The sequence below is a fragment of the Alexandromys fortis genome, unplaced genomic scaffold, assembly GCF_014885135.2.
Source record: "Alexandromys fortis isolate MF-2015 unplaced genomic scaffold, M_Fortis_MF-2015_v1.1 scaffold_168, whole genome shotgun sequence".
Lineage (NCBI taxonomy): Eukaryota > Metazoa > Chordata > Mammalia > Rodentia > Cricetidae > Alexandromys > Alexandromys fortis.
The window spans coordinates 2,125,140-2,145,425 of NW_026068058.1; positions in this window are offsets into that span (position 1 = coordinate 2,125,140).

The following is a 20,286-nucleotide window of genomic DNA, read 5'->3' on the forward strand; positions in this document are numbered from 1 at the left end:
TGAGCCTCTAAACCTCTCTCCCAGCCCTTAGCCAAGGATGATTTGAGCTCTGCCCATTTCTATGTCTATCCTTTTTGTCCCCAAATGGCTCAGGATCTGTCCTTTGGAAGTGATTACACATGGAAGGGTGACAGGTCCAGCCAGTGTATGACACATGAGACTTTATGCATCTCTGCAAAGCAACCGAGCAGCCGCCTCTGCTGTGAGAAAGAGCTTGGGCTTGAGCCAGACGGGAGTCCACAGGGCACTATATTTGAGTACTTTTAGGAATGTCAAAGAAGTCACGCTACTTTACTCCATTTCAAGCTTCCCGTCTGTCACATGCTACTAAGAATACCTCATTTTTGGAGTTGCTCTTAATAATAAATGAAACAAGATTGATTATACTGTCCCATACATAGTAAGCTCCCAATGAATACTAGCTTAAAATATATTAGCTAATATAATAATTTATAAACCCTGGGATTGTGGGAGATTGTTAATCCATGTTAATGATATTTACTGATATTAATGATATTATGTGCCCTGCGTGATAGTATTTTTATAAGAAAATGATGATTAGGCCTGTGGGAATCCTTAACCAGGTGATCAGTAGGTAGAATTAGAGGTTTGTATAAAGAACTAGGGTGATTATATACTGTAAAGTCCTAATAGGGCAGAAATGTCACTGTTCGCTAATTTGGGCAGACCAAGACATGCGTGCACTTAGCAGAGGCTGGACTGTGCAGTAGGAAACCTCAAAGTGTGTGCTTTTGAGCAGGTGGGAAGCTAATGCTGCTAGGGAAATCACTGTTTCACACGAGGGGTGGCCTTCAAAATTCCAGATAGTAAAATGAAGACGAAAGGTGTGGTCAGGATAGGAAACAGGTGCAGGCTAGACTTCCTATGGCCAGCCCTAAGCAGTAGATGGGAGGGGAAGAAAGTAAAATCAGGAAGACTGGTTATTGCTGCCATTGTCACCCTTTCCGTTGTCTGACACTTTATGGATGGTGAGCGCCTTTCACCCACACTATTTCTGCACCCACAGTCATGTGGCATATGGGTGTTGTGTAAGTTTTCCACCGCCGTGACTGAAATATGTGAGGTGAAGACTTATTTATTTTGGCTCATGGCTTCAGTCCATCATTCTCAACCCAGCTGATCTGGGTCTGTGGTGAGGCAGAGTGCCGTAGTAAAGGAGACTTAGGGTAGAATATAGTCATGTCATGATGGGCTTAGAGCAGAATGAGAGGAAGGGTCCACGAGGTTCAACCTTCCAAGGAAGGTTCCCAGGGACTTACTTCCTTCAGTACCCCTCAAGTCAGCACCACAAATGTTCATCATCCAGGACCTAGTTCATCTTCAAGTCATACAGACATTTTCTTCTTTTTTCTCTTGTTCTTGTTCTTGTTCTTGTTCTTCTTGTTCTTGTTCTTCTTGTTCTTGTTCTTCTTCTTGTTCTTGTTCTTGTTCTTCTTCTTCTTCTTCCTCTTCCTCTTCATTCTTCTTTTTCTTCTTCCTCTTCCTTTTCCTTTTCCTCTTCTTCTTCTTTGCAGAAGAGGAAACAAGGCCATAGGAGATACTAACTTTCCTCAAAGTCACACAAAAGGGAAACCTTGAGGCCATCGAGTTCTAAATCCAGCCTCTGCAGATCAATATGAAGAGTTTTTTTTTTTTTGTGTGTGTGTGTGTGTGTGTGTGTGTGTGTGTGTGTGTCTAAGAGTCTCACTAAGTAGTCCAGGCTAACTTCAAACTAATAATTGTCCTGCTTCGGTCTTCCAGGTGCTGTGATTACGTAGTATACTACTATGCCTAACTCAAATTGTACTTTCATTTTATGCTATCTCATGGTGTTTTGTAGAATCCCTGAATTCTCCCTTGGAAGAAACTCAAAAACACATGATGATACTACTGTGTAATTGACTGTATGTGGTAAATATGACAGTAAAAGAAAGCCAACTATAGGATCACTTCAACAATGTTAAATACTCCTCTGACAAATACGCAACTTTAATACAGCCACAAGTCATTTGGCAATTAGACTAAAAGCACAATTTGCTGAAAAAGTAAGAGGCAGACAAGAAAGAAATTGGGCATATCATTACCTGTTTCCCTGTTTTCCTACCAGGACTTTGGAGGCACCAGGAAGAGCACACAGCAAGTAAATGTTTGTAAAGGGAAACTCAGCATTCACTTTGAGATAAACAACCAGTTGTTACTAGAATGAGTAGCGGTTACTCAGCAGTCCCATAGCAGGTCCTTAGCCGGTATGACCAGCACAGGAAGCTCTTATTGCAGGGCAACAGGGCCTGATCACTCCTTCTCTGGGTCTTTGTGCATTGAAAACCCTCCCACCAGTGGCAATGCACTTTACTTGGGAACACAGCAGCTGTCATGTCTCATAGAAATAATATGGTTCCATGGCAAGAAGCAAAGATTTCATAAATCCCGGAGTTCAAGAAGGGAGATTCTTCAGCCTCCTTTTTGTATAGATTATATAGTTCGAAGTTACAGAAATAATTTAATTTACCAATGGTCACTCATGTCAGGAATGGTAGCCCATTGTCTCATCTTCCAATTCTCCTCCTTGGGATAGGTCTATACTGTATACATATTGTGTCTCCCCATCCAGCATTTTGGCTTACGGCTAAATTCAGCAAAGGGCTCACTTATCAATAGTATGTATTATGAGCTTTGCCAGGCGCTTAGCTGGATACAAAGGTGACAAGAGGTATGTGCAACCACAGAGAAGGGGGTCTACAGGAGATGACTGGAATCTTCAGGATGCCCATTGTCTACCTGTGGGTGGAATTTCTCCAGGGGTGGATTGAATTCCCAGCTGTCCTCCATAACTCCTTATTCAAGGTACTGCCTAACACTGAATTTTACTTTTTCAGTGTTCTTTTTCTATATTCTAGATTTCTATGTTGTGAGAATATTGTTTTGTGCATTACAAATGCTCTGTCACTGTCTCCCACATCTATCTTTCCTCTTCCTCACTAACCCATTTTCCGTGTTGTTCCCTCAACACACACACACACACACACACACACACACACACATATATATATATATTCCTCCCCCTATTTTCATGGGTTTTCTGTCTATGTTACATCACATCTATGACCTCTCTAACTTTCTATCTTGCATTCTACTTATGGATATACATATAATTTCTTTTACTAAACTTTTTATACTTGAGTGAAAACATAAGTCTCTTTTAATCTGAATAATCAGTCACTTCAGTGAATCTAAGAATGGCATCATTTATTTAATTCTAATTGACACTCCTACAGTGAATTTTACTATAAGCCTTCTGTGGTAGGTTAATATAAGCTGTATTTATTCTTAAACAGATTCAACCGTGAACACATGGATTGAATACTCCTGTTAGCTTTAACCATAAGCTAAATCTTCCCAGAAACTTTGGTACCAATGCAGATTCCTTTCTGTCTATCTTTGAGGGTTATCTTCAGGTGGGACCTTCAAGAAAAATTCTTAAACCCAAAAGACACTTCTATTGCTTCTTTATTAAACTAGTATCAGAGGGAAATATAACTAAACATCTTTCTCTGTTATTTTTATCCTAACTCTGAGTGTGTCGTGAGCCTTTGGGAATTCTTTTGGGGAGAACTGACATTTTATTGTATATCACTACGTATCTCGCTAGTACTGAGTTCACAAGTTTGAATGGAAAGTCAATTTGTCAACTCCTTTCATTCTTCATGTTAGAAGAGATTAGGTTTCTATATATATATAGTCATTCCAAGCTACTATTTAAGTCATTTTCTATAGAGTTCCCACTAATTGTTTTACTTTTTTTCCTTCCATATCAAATAACATTTACACATGACCTCATTAATTAACACTCATCCTGCTTAGAGTTTACAGCATTGATTTCTAGTTACATAGAACAAAAATGGGAAATAGTCTTCAAGATGATTCAGGACAATAGAACAGAAATCTGGCTGAGCTATTCCTGTCTTTGTTCTCTTTTTGTTTTTATGGGAACTCAAAGGTAGCCATATTTGATTGGGTTTTATAATAAGGTCAGAGCCAGTGTCATATTTATTCGAATAGCAAAGAGCTGTCCTAGGCAATGCATTTTAACATCCACACTGTTCTGGTGTTGCTCTGCCTCATGCAGTTTCACAAAGTAGCTCATGGAATACATATATACAGCTCCCCCAAAGCATGACACTGCAGGTGGAGAAACTGAGCTTCATGAACAGGAGATGGTTTCCTTTTGAGTCACCAGGATGCAGAATTAGGGTATCAGCAAAGAGCTAAGAAAACCACGATTCTTTTTCTCTTTCTACCTTTTCATTTCCACAAAATTAAAGACTATACGTGGAAAGTCGGTCTGGTCACCAAATATACAGTAAGATCCACCGGCACGTGAAATCCCCAAGCAATCCCTGGTTCTTCAGAGTGTCCATGGTTAACATGTGACAGAGGAGGCAGCATAAATCAATGCTGGTGGGCTCAATTATTCAGTAAGTGGTGCTGGGAATGTAGGCTTGGTTTATGAGGAAAAGCAAATCAATTCAGATCCTCTTATACAACTAAACATCAAAATAAAACCTCGATGAATTACAGATTCCCATTAAATAACAAATAAACTGGAAATAAATATAAGTGAATAACTGTTCAATCCTTGATAAGGCAAACTGACCGTGTTCAAAACTAATGGGAGACATTGAAATAGGAAGCAATCAATAGACAGCACTAGACACAATTTTAAACTTCTTGTCAAAACCATAAACAAGAAGTAATAAAGACAGAAAATAACACGTGTGGCAGAAATGGCTTAAAGCCCTTAACACATCAAATGCTTCTGTCGATCAATAAAATCACTAAAAACAGTTAATAAGATAAAAGAATCAAGTGATAGAAATAAGTGAAAATATATTCAATTATCAAAGGAAAATATGCAATGAAAGCGAGAAGATACTTTTGAAATCCAGACTTCAATGCATGCAAAGATCCAGTGAGATAAAGAAATCTTCTCATAATGATGTAAATAAATTGATAAGGCTCTTTAGAAATGCATTTGAACAGCTTGCCTAACAACAGTAAAAAAATTCATATCCTTTAACCTAATAATACTGCTTATAGGAAATTAGGTTAGAAATAATTAAATATATGAACAAAGTTGTGAATAAAATGCCAGCTGCAACCTCACCTAAGATGGCACATGAGGAGAGGAAGAGGCCCTGGCATGATGTAAGAACTTCAGAGTTGAATGATAAAACTAAAGATTTTCTACAAACACTTATATAATGATTGAAGAATAGAGAACTTAGAACATATCCATATACATATATTCACGAAGATCAATATTTTGAAAAATTGTAAATGATAAAATGCTATTGGTATAAGGTTGAGAGGGAAACAGGATATAAGTTTGAGTAAGCCGTATAATATATGCAAATCTATATGCAAATATGTGCACACACAGGGTAGAAAATACCAGATGGAAATGTGATAAAATGCTCACAGAGATTACTTGGCAGAGTTGGAATTCTAGATAATTGTAATTTTCTTAATAGCAGTGTTCTGTATTTTCCACATTTCACAGAAAGCATACACTGCATTTAATAAAACAGCATGCAGATCTGTCTGAAAGGATTCACGTTAGAGAAGTAATGGGGATGATTTGGGTGAGAAGATTTTTTTTTTCCATTCTGTAAGCATTTTACAGTGTTCTTATATTTTAATCAGGACGGTGTTTTAAGAAGAAACAGAGACCATCATTCAACAGCATGAAAAAGGCCACTGTGAAATCTAGAGACTATACTGGAGAGTCATGACAGGGACAGTAGTGTCACAAAGAGGGACGCTGAAAAATGGTTTTCATTAATGGTCCAAACTGTTCACCTCCCCACACCCACCGCGCTTGCCCGTCAATGTCAAGTGTCCTCTCATGATGGATGACTGTGGGCTTGGCAATTCAGTGTGCCATGCTGATAGACGTAATGGGTATGACATATGCAGGTCTCGATGGCACTCTCATACCTGCTCTTATCCTGTGACATAGCTAGGCCGCATCTGTCCTCTGGAGGAGAAGGTGGACCTGGCTCAGTCGCCCTTATTACATCGGCTTGCCCAGACATGAGGGTGAACTCAGCTGAGGCCAGAAGCACCTGGCCAATCCAGGGAGAAGTGCTGCTCCACGTGGATGTGCACTGGAGAAGTTCTCAATGTAGTAACGTGTTGTCACAGCATAGTTTACTGCCCAGCAGTGTGGTGACGGTAGCTTTTGATTTGCAGGACTGTGGTGATCCTTCGTGAATTACCAAGGTCATTCAGAATTCCTGCTTCAGTTGAGGTCTGCGTGAAACGTTTCTCTCGGCAATCACCTTCCCTTTGTTTAAATGTCATTCTCCTCAGTTAAGCGACAGCACACAGAACACATGCGTTTCATGCGGAGAGCAGACCTCTGTGGAAGACTTGAACACTTCTATTTCTACAATCGCAGTCGTACATACTCAGGCCTCATGAATCCAAGCCAAGCAACCCCACACAAAGATCAATGTATAACTCCCTTATATTAAGTTAGCCTTAAAACCTCCCCGTGGTTCCGATCTAATTGGGGCAATGATAAACTGTCGTTTCTGGGATCAAGAAACTGGCCCTGAACCCTGGAGTCTGAGCAGTGTAGGGGGCTGCTAGCTTTGTTTGGTGCTTTCCTGCACAACAAAAACTAACCTTCCATGCCAAGCTGTGGTTGTAATATTTCTACAGTTCTTTAACATTCAATGCCAAATATTAAACCAAGTGCATGAATCAGAGGCATGCCAAAACTCAGAGATGATGATCCAATGCCCGAGAACTCATTAAACATCATTATGCTTCTCTCCAAACACTGACACATGGAGAAAAAGGACCTTGTCAGTCTGACAGGCACATCAGGCTGTCAGCGACTGATGTCATCATCTATTTGAATTACAGAAGTAATGATAAAAGCCGACCGTTTACTGTGGGGTCTAAATGGCATCAATGCTGTGCTGTACTCCTTTGCACACATGACATCATAATAGCCTGCCAAAGTAAGTGTTATTTCCTCCATTTTACAGAAAGCGTAAAACAAATGCATTAGCTGAGGTTAGGAAATGAGGTGAGATCATAGGCTGGTGCATGGCGGGGTGAGGGTTTGCAGCCACATCTGCAGGAATTTATACTCAGTCTTGCATGCCTAAATCAGTCTGCTTCCCCTACCAATACCTTAGAGTGAGCAGACAAGCTAATTTCCACTTATCTTGAAAGTTACATTTATTCTCATAAATCAGCAGATTGGCATTGCGATTCGAGAATAATATTGAGTTCCTAATTAGCCCAGCTCTCTCCTCTGTGGTCTCAGTTGTTTGATACGCAATGAAGACTTTTGTACTTGTCTTTCATACATATCTTATAATCTTAAAGCACTCCAAAAAGTATCCGTTCTCACCTGGCAATCTGTAATCATTTTGCCATGAGGAGTAAAGGACAATGAGTTTTCCTCATTTGCTGCTTAACATACAGCACCTTCTGATTTTGTTAGTAGGATATAGTAATTACAAATGCTCTTGATTTTATTATAACTTTTACCCTGCTTTTCTTGTGCTCATGAATGCAAATATAAAAGTGTGATCTCCATGTAGTTAATCATCTTTATTTTGCATTAGAGCAATCATGGCACAGGCACGTGCACGCGCGTGCACATGCGCGCATACACACACATACACACACTAAGGGTTTCTTTCTTCATTTTTCCTTTCTAGTATGATGCCTGAGTCAGCCTTTGGACTAATGGGGTCCCCACTATGCACTTCCCTGGCCATCGCCTACTTCTTACTTCTCTATCATGCTTTATACACAGAAACTTACCTTCTGGGAAGATTTTAATAAGATACTTTATGAAAATATTATTAATTTACAAAAGCTTTAAATCTTACTCTCTCTGGATTAGATTTCCTCTAACTGGGACAGTGATAAACTCAAAATATTAAACTTTGGCAATAAAAATCTCAGCACTGAGTGAAAGCTTATGAAGTGGAAGACATTTATAAGTGTGTCTTTCCCCCAGTGTCCCTCAGCTCACATCGTACAGATTTTATTTCCCTCAACAATGTAGCCTTTTCTTACATGGTACCCATAGTGATATATAATTTATAAGTAGGCTGCAAAAAAAATGCCATGCTTTCCCAAAACCATGAGAAAAAATAATCAGATGCCAACAAGCGGAACATCAGCGTATACACCTAGTGTTTTCCTTTATGTCTTAGCTTTTGCAACAGAGTTTTGATGTGAGCCAAGGAAGATCTATATCTTCCTGCTTTATGATATTCAGAGAAAAAGACAAGTGTTGATGGTCCTTGAATTAGGAAAGGTCATGTCTCAACACACCTATTATAAGCTGAAAATACTGTTGAGTATAAAACACATTTACTACACTTACCTTCGAGAAGACCCTGGCTTATCACAGAGTATGGGTTTAGTTTGGCTGATTCCCCTCATGACTACACGGCGGACTGGAGCTATGATTCACCACTACTGCCAAGCAGGAGGAGAAGTTGTTTTACTACATATCACAGCTCCAGACAAAGATCAAAATTTACAAAGCAGTTTCTACTGAATATATATTGTTTTCACACCATGGTGGTGCTGGATCTTGATAAATTGGGGGTTGTCTATAATTATGAAAGACTGTGATGATAATACTATCAACTTAAATAAATGCAAAATGGTATATTTACATGCTCGTTGCTCCAACTCCATATCTGAAATAATGTCAGCTTATCATAGGTAATTCTCTATGAATACGTGAACATTTTCACACATAACTGTACACATGCTACATGTACTAATAATGACCATGCCCACAGTCTTGTCAGTTTCTTTTTGCTAAAGGATAAAGTATTGACTACTTTCTCAAAAATTTCACAAAATGAAGGCATATAATTCAACTGTCAACATTTCTGGATTTATAAGTACTTAATAAATACCATAGAGAATGAGTAAGGAAAAAGATGAGGTTAAGTAGAAGCCAAGTACCCTGAATTTTACAACTACCATAGTGTTTTGATCTCACTCCAGTAATGTCTATCTCAGTGCACCAGCAACCAACACTCTAGCGTCAATACCACATTCCTCAGAAGAACCATTAGCACAGTGCCGTGCAGTTATTTCCTCTGTGCTGAAACACTCCCTCTTGGAGAGAAGATGCGAGCTTATAAGACTCCGGATGCTAATGAAACTTGCCAGACGCTGGAAGCACATAAAGTTGCGTGATGTACAAGAAGCCTCCGCAAGGTGCTAAAAGTTGAGCATAATTGCTGCGAGAGAGGAGAGACTGCCTGGTGTCTCTGGTGGAGCTGCCTGCAAGCTGGTCGGGGTGCTTCTCCAGGGCCTGAGCTTCTGAGAATCATCATCCATGCTGGGATAGGTTTGTCAAAAATATGGCTGGGTTTGCATCCCTAAGTTTTTCAGTGGAGCCCCAATAAATACAGTGGTTTCACTAAGGACAATTGAATGGAGTCACTTTGGACTGATGTTGGTCTCCATCTGGGATGGATAGATACTTGTTTGTGTCTTCCTGGTGAAAGTCCAAAAGCACATTGAGGGAAAAGATCATTTTATAATTAATCTTTCTTCACACATTTTTTTCTACAAGAAACTAACTAAAAACCATAGTGATGGTAGCTATGGAAGAAATGGTCTCTGTTTTGTTTTTACATATTCCCCATCGAATGCATATGCACCAAGCACTTACTAGCATGATGAAAAGGGGGCCGCTAGTTAGTTCCCGGCTGCTTAGGCCCAAATAATCACACAGAAACCATATTATATAAATCACTGCTTGACCCGTTAGCTCTAGCTTCTTATTAACTAACTCCTACATCTTAATCTAACTCATCTCCATTAATCTGTGCATCACCATGAGGTCATGGCCCACCAGCAAAGTTTCTATCTCTGGCAGCGGATCCATGGCGTCTCCCTGGCCAGGGCAGTTTCTTTATTCATTAACCAATAAAAGCAACACACAGACGGAAAGACCTCACACACCACTAGATGGTACCTAGTACTGCTTCCATTTCAGTGGGAAAACATTTAAAGTCACACTGATGTAGAATCTTCAGAAAAGGAAGAAAATAAAGAAGCAAATAGGTTTCTAAAGAAGAATGCTTAGTCCTTCTCACTATGCTTAGGATGGTATGGAGCTGTGAGCCAGGTAGGTTGGTGTAACAACAAGGTAGGATGTTCATACCTCTTACCTTAGAACAGGGGTACTGGTGGTTTTCAAGGAGTGTTTGGTGTGTGTTGGTAGCATGGGGATGTGACAGTGGCATTTGGAGTACCACAGTGGGACTGGGATTGGTTAAGTGTTGCCATTTTGCCCACTAAAGTCTAACTTAATTGTATCAGAAGCTGCACCTCCCTGGTTCCTTCAAGGGGAAGTGTGGCTCATAGGCAGGCTGTTAGTCACCTCATCTTGTGTGTGGGCACAAAGCAAAGCACAAGAAACGAAGATGGGTTTCTATAAAGCTTCAAGAACATCTGTGCTCCCTGCCTCCCCTAATTCCATCGCTTTGTTGGTTTGTTCTCTTCTAAGATGATGCTATGTCTGGCAATAGCATAGTGAACATGAATCTTTCCTAACTGTCCTCCCTGGTACCAGAACAGGGTGTTTTAACCTGGCACTAGCTATATTTGTCCATGCTCCAACCACTTTGTTCAGGCTTGAGACTGCTTCTGAGACTCTTCTCAAGGCTCAGGAGGGGGAAACATGGATGGGAACACAGAAGGAAGAAGTGTGGGAATTTGCAAGTGGAGCAGCAGGTTAGGTTAGCAGATCTTGTGCTCACTTGCTGAGAACCCTGAATACCTGAAATTTCTATTCTCTGACTCAGTTCAGTTGGAATCCATTCGTTCACAGTTTCATATAAGAGTATGGCTCCCATAATGCAAGCAGTTATTCCTCCATGCAACCTGTATTTGAAGGTAGAGTAAAACAAACAGAACAAATAAAACAAAATACCCTACCAGAAAAGGAAGCAAAGATACAAACAAAAGTAAGCATTTCCTCTGAGATAGATGAAGGATTTTAGAGTCATAACCAGAGAAGGGTCCATTCGGACCAGCCTGCTCAGAACTACAATTACCTTAGCATCAGGTTCCCTAGGGTGGCTTCTTGGCCTGGACATATTAGGCACTGGACTGTAAGTCCAGCCACTTGAGGTTAATAGGTTTTTGGTTCTTGTAAATCTCCATGGCCTTTATTTGCTTTCAGGTATATTTTTGTATGCCATTTTAAAGATTAGAAGAGGAAAGTCATATTAATATTTTAAAAATAAGTGCTTTAACAAAATTCAATTTAATTTCCACAAGTATTTCAACAAATTAAAAAAGGGAAAAAGCATCTCATTCTTATAAATTGACCACTGCTGCAAAGCATTCGAAAAAACAAAGCAGAACAAAAGGACAGGAAAATGTCAGGGATACTTGATATTATTACCGCTATATGGTAGTATGTCAGAAATCAGACAAATGCAGTTAACCAGGAAAACCAACAATATAAAAAGAAAATGGATTAATGTTATCCATAAATATTATTCAGTAATAGTACTCAAGATAATTTCAAAGAACCCAGAAAAATTACTATTAATTTTTAAGCCTTGATAATATTTTCATATATTGAAATTAACCAGTAAAATCTTAACAGTCCTTAGAAAAATAGCCATTTCAATTTATATCAAAACTACAAGATACCCAAGAAAATATCAAACAAAAATTGTGGAAAATTTGACCTGGAAAAATTATAAAACTTTATTGCAGGCAGTAAAGTAATATATCTGAAATAATTTAACTGTGTTTATAAACAAAGGCCAATAGAACTAGCCAAATGAGAAAAATACTTCAACTATAATTCTGACATAATTGTTTCTAAGGCTTATATGAAAAAAATAAGAATCAGGAATAACTAAGAATTGTAGGCAAGGAAAAAAAAATTATTGCATCAACCATGACAAAACTTGATAAAACTATAGTATCTCAATATTGTGATCAAGATTCATAAATATTCATCTAGGTCAATAGGACAAAATAGAAATCTGAGAATTGTCCCATATATCTGTAATTTATGTAAAATTTGTTCCTATGCAGGCTGAAGGAAAAACAATCTTTTAATTCTTTAGCTAAGTCAATTAGCCAACTATATTAAAATAATTCAAGCTGTATCTCTGCCTTAAACCAACCACAAAGCAATTCCATAGCATGGGTAGATCCAAATGAGAAACACTTAGGAGGCAAGGCATACACAGACACAAAAGAATGCGTGTTTACAGCAGCAGAGGAAATAACTATTTCTGGAAAAGAAACAAATGAAGATACAATACATGGAAAATCACATTTAAATGAAAACTGTAACTCTGAAAACAGTAAATAATTCTAAGACAAGCTATTGCTGACAAAGATGCTCACTTGGCATAGGACTAGAAAAGGTACCTAGTGTAAGCTTATATAGTTTACATAATACAATGGCAGCTGTGTGTCACCAAATAGAAACAAATGCTACTCCATGGGTTCCAGAGAATCTGTATCTATTCTATATCATCTATATTTACATCTATGTAATTTTTCCTTAAAGGGCCAATATGTATGTTAAGAGAGAGAGAGAGAGAGAGAGAGAGAGAGAGAGAGAGAGAGAGAGAGAGGAAGAGAGAGAGAGAGTGCTTCAGTAAGCCCTCTTATGAAGTTATGATAAATACACATTTTAGCCTCTAAGTTAAACAGCACTAGTGCCACCAACAATATAGTGCCACTTTCTAGCACCTGTTAAAAACAATGACTGCATGAACTACAAACTGCTATCTAGTAAATCCACAAGTCACTGTGTAAATAACAGATACACACTGTGGTAAATGAGCAATATGTCACTCTCCTGCTTTGTTACTGATCATTATGCACCAGTTCACACAGGCAGCACTGACCGTGCTCTTAATCAGGGTAGTGCATATCAAACTACCCCATCTTACCATTCCAGGTCTGTCATATGGGAAAGATAGAAATATCTGAAATGTGCTTAGTACGATCACTCTTGACTTGTGACCTGAAATGTCTGTGAGGACTGAGCTTTCTCAGGCAAGGACAGGGAACAGCACAGGGAATTAAGCCAGACAGTAGTCTTCTGAGGCTGCCCTTATGTTTGATCAAGTTACTAAAGAATACCTCAGAAATTTGCTCTCATCACTTTAACTAGTTTGAGTCCTAGAGAAACGGTGAGTAGTAGTGTGGAATAGGGGAAATCTTCAGAAATGATGATAACTCGTAATTTTGTCATTGTTTAACTATGTTGCCCTAAATTCAGATAGAAGATTGAAAGGCAGATTTAATATTTCCATAGAACCCTAAATTTTAATAGCAATCATCAGTTGTTTAGGTTTATGTCAAAATATATGCTAATTGTTTAAAAAACAATCAAATGTAGTAATTTCTCATGAATCACCTTCAAGTTCATTGACTATCTCATCATATCTATTTAGATAAGTGATAACCACAATGAAATTTTAATTTTTTTCATATATCATATTTTCACTTAGGTATTTTATTTTGATTCTTTCACACTGTTTTGGCTCTCTGCCTCTAAACACTGTTTTACATTTATGTGGAATGTTTACTTTACTTAATGCAATAAACGATTTGTAGTCTTTGATGAGGCTAACATTTGGGTCACTTTAGTTGGTATCTATTGACAATATTTTCTCTTTAGAATTTATTCTACTTCCAGTGTCAACTGTTTTAATAAATGTTGGATTAAAAAGTATATCAAGAGAGTGTGAGTCTTATTACAATCCTTGGAGACTGTTGCCATTTGATTTGTTTGGCTGAAAGCAAACTTCATTCGGTGACAAAAGACCAATTTCAGATCTGTTATGTGAGAAATATTTAAATATCTGGAATGCACTCAGTGTGATCACGTCTGACTCATGGCCTTTATTCTGTTTGCTTGGAATGAGCTTCCTCAGTCAAGGACATAGGAAAGCACAGGGAACTCATCAACAGTAGTCTACTGAGGCTGCTTTGTCTTCCATCAAACCACTAGTGAATGAATGCTCTGGGAATTTGCCCCCAGATTAGGCTCTCACAGCAAGTCCTGTTTCACCTTTTACATGCAGCAGCTCAGAATGTCATTTTAGTGCTCCAAAGCCTTGCTATGTTGCTTTGCTTGTTCCTCGCCCACATGTTCCTCAGAGCCTTGTCTACTGTGTGTAACACTTTACTTCTCAGAGACTTCGCTATGATGCTTTGGGTCTGAGCCCACCAAAGCTGTTAAAACTAAAATAACAATAACAACTAGAACCAACAGCCCTGCTGGCTTAAACCACAAACACTTGTTTCTCCTAGTTTTGTAGGCCAGGAGGTGCTGTCTCCAAGCTCCAGCAAAGTCGGTATGTGGAAAATCTGCTCTCTTTTTCACAGACAAGTTTCTTCCCATTTAGTCAGGTTTTTCTCAGAGTGAGGGAACTCTATGGACTCCCTCTCACAAGCGTAACCATCTATCAGTGTACATTGCCACCTCTGAAAGGTCCCCACTTCATTAGCCCGAGATTTCAACATATGACCTTGAGGCAATCAAATGTTCAGCCTGTTGATGTGATGTCTGAGGTGAACTCAAACCCTATATAAACCTATGCAGAGAGCTTACAATTCTGCTTCTACAACCCTGTGCTCTTTTGCATATTGCCTACAACACTTGGGTTCTCGGGGTCTTTAATTTGTATTACTCCAACAGAAAAGACAAATTTCATAATTGCATGTAGACATACATGATTAGGACCACTCTGAAACATAAGAAATGAAGAAGAAAAGTGAGATCAAAATATGAAGTGATTTATGCTAATCTTCATTGTTAACTTGACTGGATGTAGAATCATCTGGGAGACACACCTCTAGACATGTATGTGGGCATGTTTCTAGAAAGCTGGGAAGACCATGCCGTGGACTAACTTACCAGGGCAAAGGAAAGAGGAAGCTGCTCTCTGCTTCCTAGCTGTGGATGGTGATATGACCATCTGTCTCACACCTCTTCTGCCATAGCTTGAGTCACTCTCAGAGCAATGCCTTCTCCACTGGGGTTGTATCCTAAACTATCAATCAATAAGCCCACCTTTCCTAAGTTGCTTTTGTATTGTTCTATGTAATCACACCAATGAGAAAAGTAACTATTATCGAGAATTGGTAGACAGGGAGGACTACTGTTATGACCAATCTGACCGTGTAGTTTGTAGGCCACTGGAACTAATTTCCAGGTAGAATGTTTTATGTGAGGGAAACCCTCACAGATTGAAAGAAGAGCTTGATGCCCACTTTGGTGGAACTGTAGATGAATAAAAAGCCAATGAAAAGGCAGAAAATCAGGGAATAAAAATTATACTGGGAATTTAGCAAGAGGCCATTTGAACTATATTCTGGCAATGCAAAACTCCTTTCTGCACTTGTCCTGATAGTATGAGTGAAGGTGAGCCCAAAAGTAATAAACTAAGTTGTTTAACAGAGGAAATTTCCTTCAACTTAACATCTGCATATGGTATGGCTACTTCTCATTGCTCTTAGTCATATATTAGGGAAAGAAAGAAGAAAGATAAAAATGTGCAGGTGGGTGAAGAAAGGAGCTTGGTTGAGTTTAAAGTTTGCAGGTAGGGGTAGTACAAAGAAAACAGCTGAAATTATTAAAGGTTAAGGCATTAAAGAGAGGCCCTGTAGATGCACAGGGACAAGAAGAGGGACTCTGAGGTAAGATCACCTCTTATCAAAGGCTTCAACTTACAAACATGCAAATATACTTGAAAGAAGAGAGTCAAATTAATAGCACAAGTGAAGAAGTTTCCTGCTCAAAACCAAGCACATCAGCAACTGTTTTCCCAAATTCAACTGCCAGGATACCTAGAGGGCTGTACAAATATGCTGGAAGAAGGTGTGGCTATATCTCAAGCCCACAGTAGAACTTGGCAGCCTTGCCCTTGTGCTGCTACTTTTTCAGTCATGGAAAGTACAGGGACCTGAGGTCATGGATGCTTGGCTCAAGGTTTCATAAGCCCACAGAGTCCAGGTAAGGTCCATCTGGGCTGGGTTCCCTGAGGAGGCCAAGAGAGGCCACCATATGTGCTGTGAAGGGTGACACTTAGCTTTCGCATTCGTCTTTGTCTGGTTATGGATGCAGCGCCACCAAACACTTCATGCCACGTCTGCCGAAACTCAAGCTATTTTCACAGTCACAGCATCTCCACTGTGATGCTCTCAAACTGTGAGACAAAATAAATCCTTCATCCCTCAGGTCCACCTGTCGGCATTTTGTCATAGCAGCAAGAAAAGTACCAGCGCACAGCCATATTCTTCGTATGCTTCCAACTCTTTCCTCAGTTGTTGACTAGAAACCTTTCTGTTGACATGAGGGAGGAAGGGAAGGAGGCAGAGAAGGAGGGAGGGAAGGACGGAGGGATGGAGGGACGGAGGGACAGAGGGACGGAGGGACAGAGGGACGGAGGGAGATAAAAACATAGATTAAAAATTACATTTCCTTTTTAAAAGTTTCCTTAAAGTACTTTTAATTCATTGTTTTATGATTGAAATAAATGCTATAGTACTGGCTGTAAGCACTGGTATCAATGGGTGAAATAAACAATGGTGCTGAATGACAGGTAATTATGCCTCTGGCTTTTTATTGTTATTAACCTTTCCAAATTTAGGAAAAAAAGGCCAATTATTCAGTTTATTCAATTGGAATTTTTAAGATGCAGTAAATCATAACTACAATAGTTTGACAATGAAAGTAGGCATTATTTTCTCTGTTTTTCCCTGTATGTGAGAAAGCAGGAAAAATGATTTTATATTTCAGTTATTTTTTTTCCTAGCAAAGGGCTGCAAGCCTATTTAGCCATTGTTACCAGAGCTAGATCATAACAGCCCTCGGTATTGTTCAGACAGTAATCAAACTGGAAAGCCAGCCTATCTGAAGGAACGGCTGAGGAAACAACAAGCCTTTTGATCTTTCAGAAAAGGACAAAACTTGAAGTCCAATAAAAACTCTGGCCTCAATTTCAACATGCAAAGAACTTGTTGAAACTGTCTTCCTTTCAAGGAAAATCTGGACCCACTGAAGGCAATTACCTTCTTTAGACCCCCACAGACAACTGAAGGAGTAAGGGAAGCTACTTCCTCAGAATCCTTAGACACAGGAACATGGAGAAAGAGGCACAAAAGAACGTATTTCCTGGAGAAGGCACTGGGCTGCTGAATCAGCAGGAATATTTAAATACTAATTATGACCGATCGCTGCAGGCGGTCTGTGGACTAGAGGGAGAACTTCTTCAAGGCTGTAGTCTTTAGGGGATACGCCTTTGTGAACTCTAACTCCAGAAATCCTAATAGATTCATCTGATGAAGGTCTGAGAAAATCTCTCCCTGTTCTAACCAAAAGAATGGGAGAGTAATTATTTTGAAGCACATTGGGGGGCTTCTTTAATAATAAAGATCTAATGATCAAGGGGAAATATCTGTGAGTATTACCCCAGCTGGGGCAATCAATTTTTCAGTCAACTCTTCCTTCCAGCCTTCCCATATTATGCAAATAGCAAGGGAGGTAAGAGTTCTCTATGAATCTTCATATAAACAGGCTGGGAATACAGTTGCTCTAGAAGGGAGTGGTGGTGGTGGTGGAGTGGGGAGGCAGACCAGACAGAGCCAGCGCGCTGGAAAACATTTCTGAGAGACACCTCTCATTGATGGGATGAAAATTAATCATACGCACTAGGACATGTCCATTCCTTCGTCTTGCCAGCCCATCAGCAAGGTCACGGTGCATCACTTTTGAAAGAAGTCAGATCGTGCGGCAGGACACTCTCAGAGGGACCACCTAGTGAAATACGAAATGGGAAGGAATGAATAACCAAGGATTTATGGATAACTGTAATTCTCTTGCACTTAGCTCCGCAAATATATGCAGATCAACTCTTAACTTGAGAAACCAAAGCCCTCATGCTGTAGGCCAATTTACCTCTGTCTGACCACATACGTTATGTCTAGATTTCAAGAAAAAAGGAACAGAGCATAGGAAAAGTTAGGGGAAAATCACTTTAAATTCGAAGGGCCATAAAAAATAGTATCAGATATGACATCGATTTAGAATTATCAGTGATAGCTCTCAAAGAAACCCAGGATAAATGGCTAACTGAATAGCCTGTTTAACATATAGCAGCAAAAATAGGCCCGCTATCCCATCATCCCTCAGTACCTGGGGCTCTTCTCAGCATCTCTCAGTACCAGGGACTCTCTTTAGCATCTCTCAGTACCTGGGACCCTCCTCAGCATCTTTTGGTGCCTGGGGCCCTCCTCAGCATCTCTGAGTACCTGTGGCACTTCCAGCCCTATCTTACTTTACCTCCTACCCTAAACTTCTCTCCTTCAAGGCCTGGGCTTCCACTTCCCTTTCCCCAGCTTGATCTCTATGCAACTCAGTCATTTTGGCTATACCACATTTTTGAACTCTTAGCAGGGGCTGCCTCTCCTGGTCCCTATCTCTTCTCTTGTCCTCCCTCTCCCTCTTTCCTTTCATGGTCAGATTTATTTGCTGGCCATGTTCAGCCTAAGATCATTGGAAAAATAGAGATGTTTACATTATGTCCCAAAACAGTAGCGAAACTGCAGTAACAAAGTAACAACAAAATTAAAAATAATTTTATGGTTTGGGGTCACCACAACATGAGGAACTGTATTAAAGGGTCGCAGCATTAGGAAGGTTGAGTGAGAACCACTGATCTATGTCTTTCATCTCCACTGTTTTACTGGAAACTACACACTAAGCCTACCACAGTGGGAGGAGCCAATCCTGGTTTGAGGGTAGAGTGAGCTACTCCCAAAAGAAACATGAATTTGATCTGATTCACATATTCCCTAACTCCCACAGAGAAAGTCTGCAATTTTAAGGAGAAAATGGAAACTGGGATCAAGGAAAGAGAAAATGTTTGGAGGCGAAGAAATCGAAGTGTTATTTGTTACTCCAGCTATTTCTGTGTTTGACTTTATGATAATTCAACATGAAAGCATTCGAAATCACAGACAGTTCTAACATAGGTATGTGTTTCTAGTAGAGAACATGTCTCGTTCCTCAATTGTTTTTACAGTCATTGTTTGCTCGTTTTGCATGCTAACCAGAAGTCATAAGCAGAAGGATAAAATTCATGAATTGACAGCAGCTTACTTTACTGGACATTTTAAAATATCTAAAGAAAAGAAATGTAAAAATTGGTAGTTAACAAGCACAGTACGAGTCTTGGGGATTGGGTCAAAATTACAAAGGATGTTAAAAATAAATAACCACTGCATTAAAATGTTCAGAACTTGTGTCAGAACCAGAGGTAAATTTAAGGAATATTGCTATGCTCAACACCCTGCTAATCTGTTCCCCAGCTTTGCTTTCCTTCTTTTCATTCAAGCAGAGCAAAAATCTATGCCAATGAGAAAAACTGCTATGGGCTATTTCATGATAAATCCAAGAGAAAGAGCCAATCGTTTACACACCACATTAAATGCTTCCGTTTGTAAAGGTGTTTCTCTCTCTACTGAATAACTTTTCTTTGTGGGTGGGGCATAACAACCTAGGTCTACAGAACAAGTTTCAGTTGTCAATGTTCCTGCTCTTACTGCCTTTCCTACACTTGAAAAAAATAGAGATAGAAATTTTTGACTCCATTGAAAAGTAGACTCTGCATTCCTGTGCGTTTACAATTGTTTCATGTGATTGTATTTTTCATGTTATTTTTTAGTCTAATGCAATATGGAGCAAAACTCAATTTGCCTCTGAAATTCCTAAATATAGCTACATAGCAAAATGTGTGGCTACTTCATTTTTACATGTTTAGCTTACCATGTAAAATTATTGCTCTTGGTCTGCCAGATTTAAGGTGTGAGTGTTTGTGTGTGTGCAATAATAACTGTTTTAGGATGATTTCTGAACTTAGCAATAGCACTACTGTGCAGTGACTGTTGCCTGTTTGCATATTTTCTAGCATTCCCTTCACCCTGTGTCTTTAGAGAAACATATCTTTCAAGGTCCTCATCTTAGTCAAACCCCCAAAGGCAACAACAAAACAAAAGACCTCTGTATATATGTTATGGCTGTTAGCTTGATGTTTGGGGGGGACTCCTAACAGTGGGAGCCAGTGTGTCTCTGATTCTTTTGCCTGTTTTTAATATACTTTTCCTCCTATTTGGGTTGCCTTATCTAGTCTTGATATGAAGGTGTTTGCCTTGTATTATTGCATCTTGTTT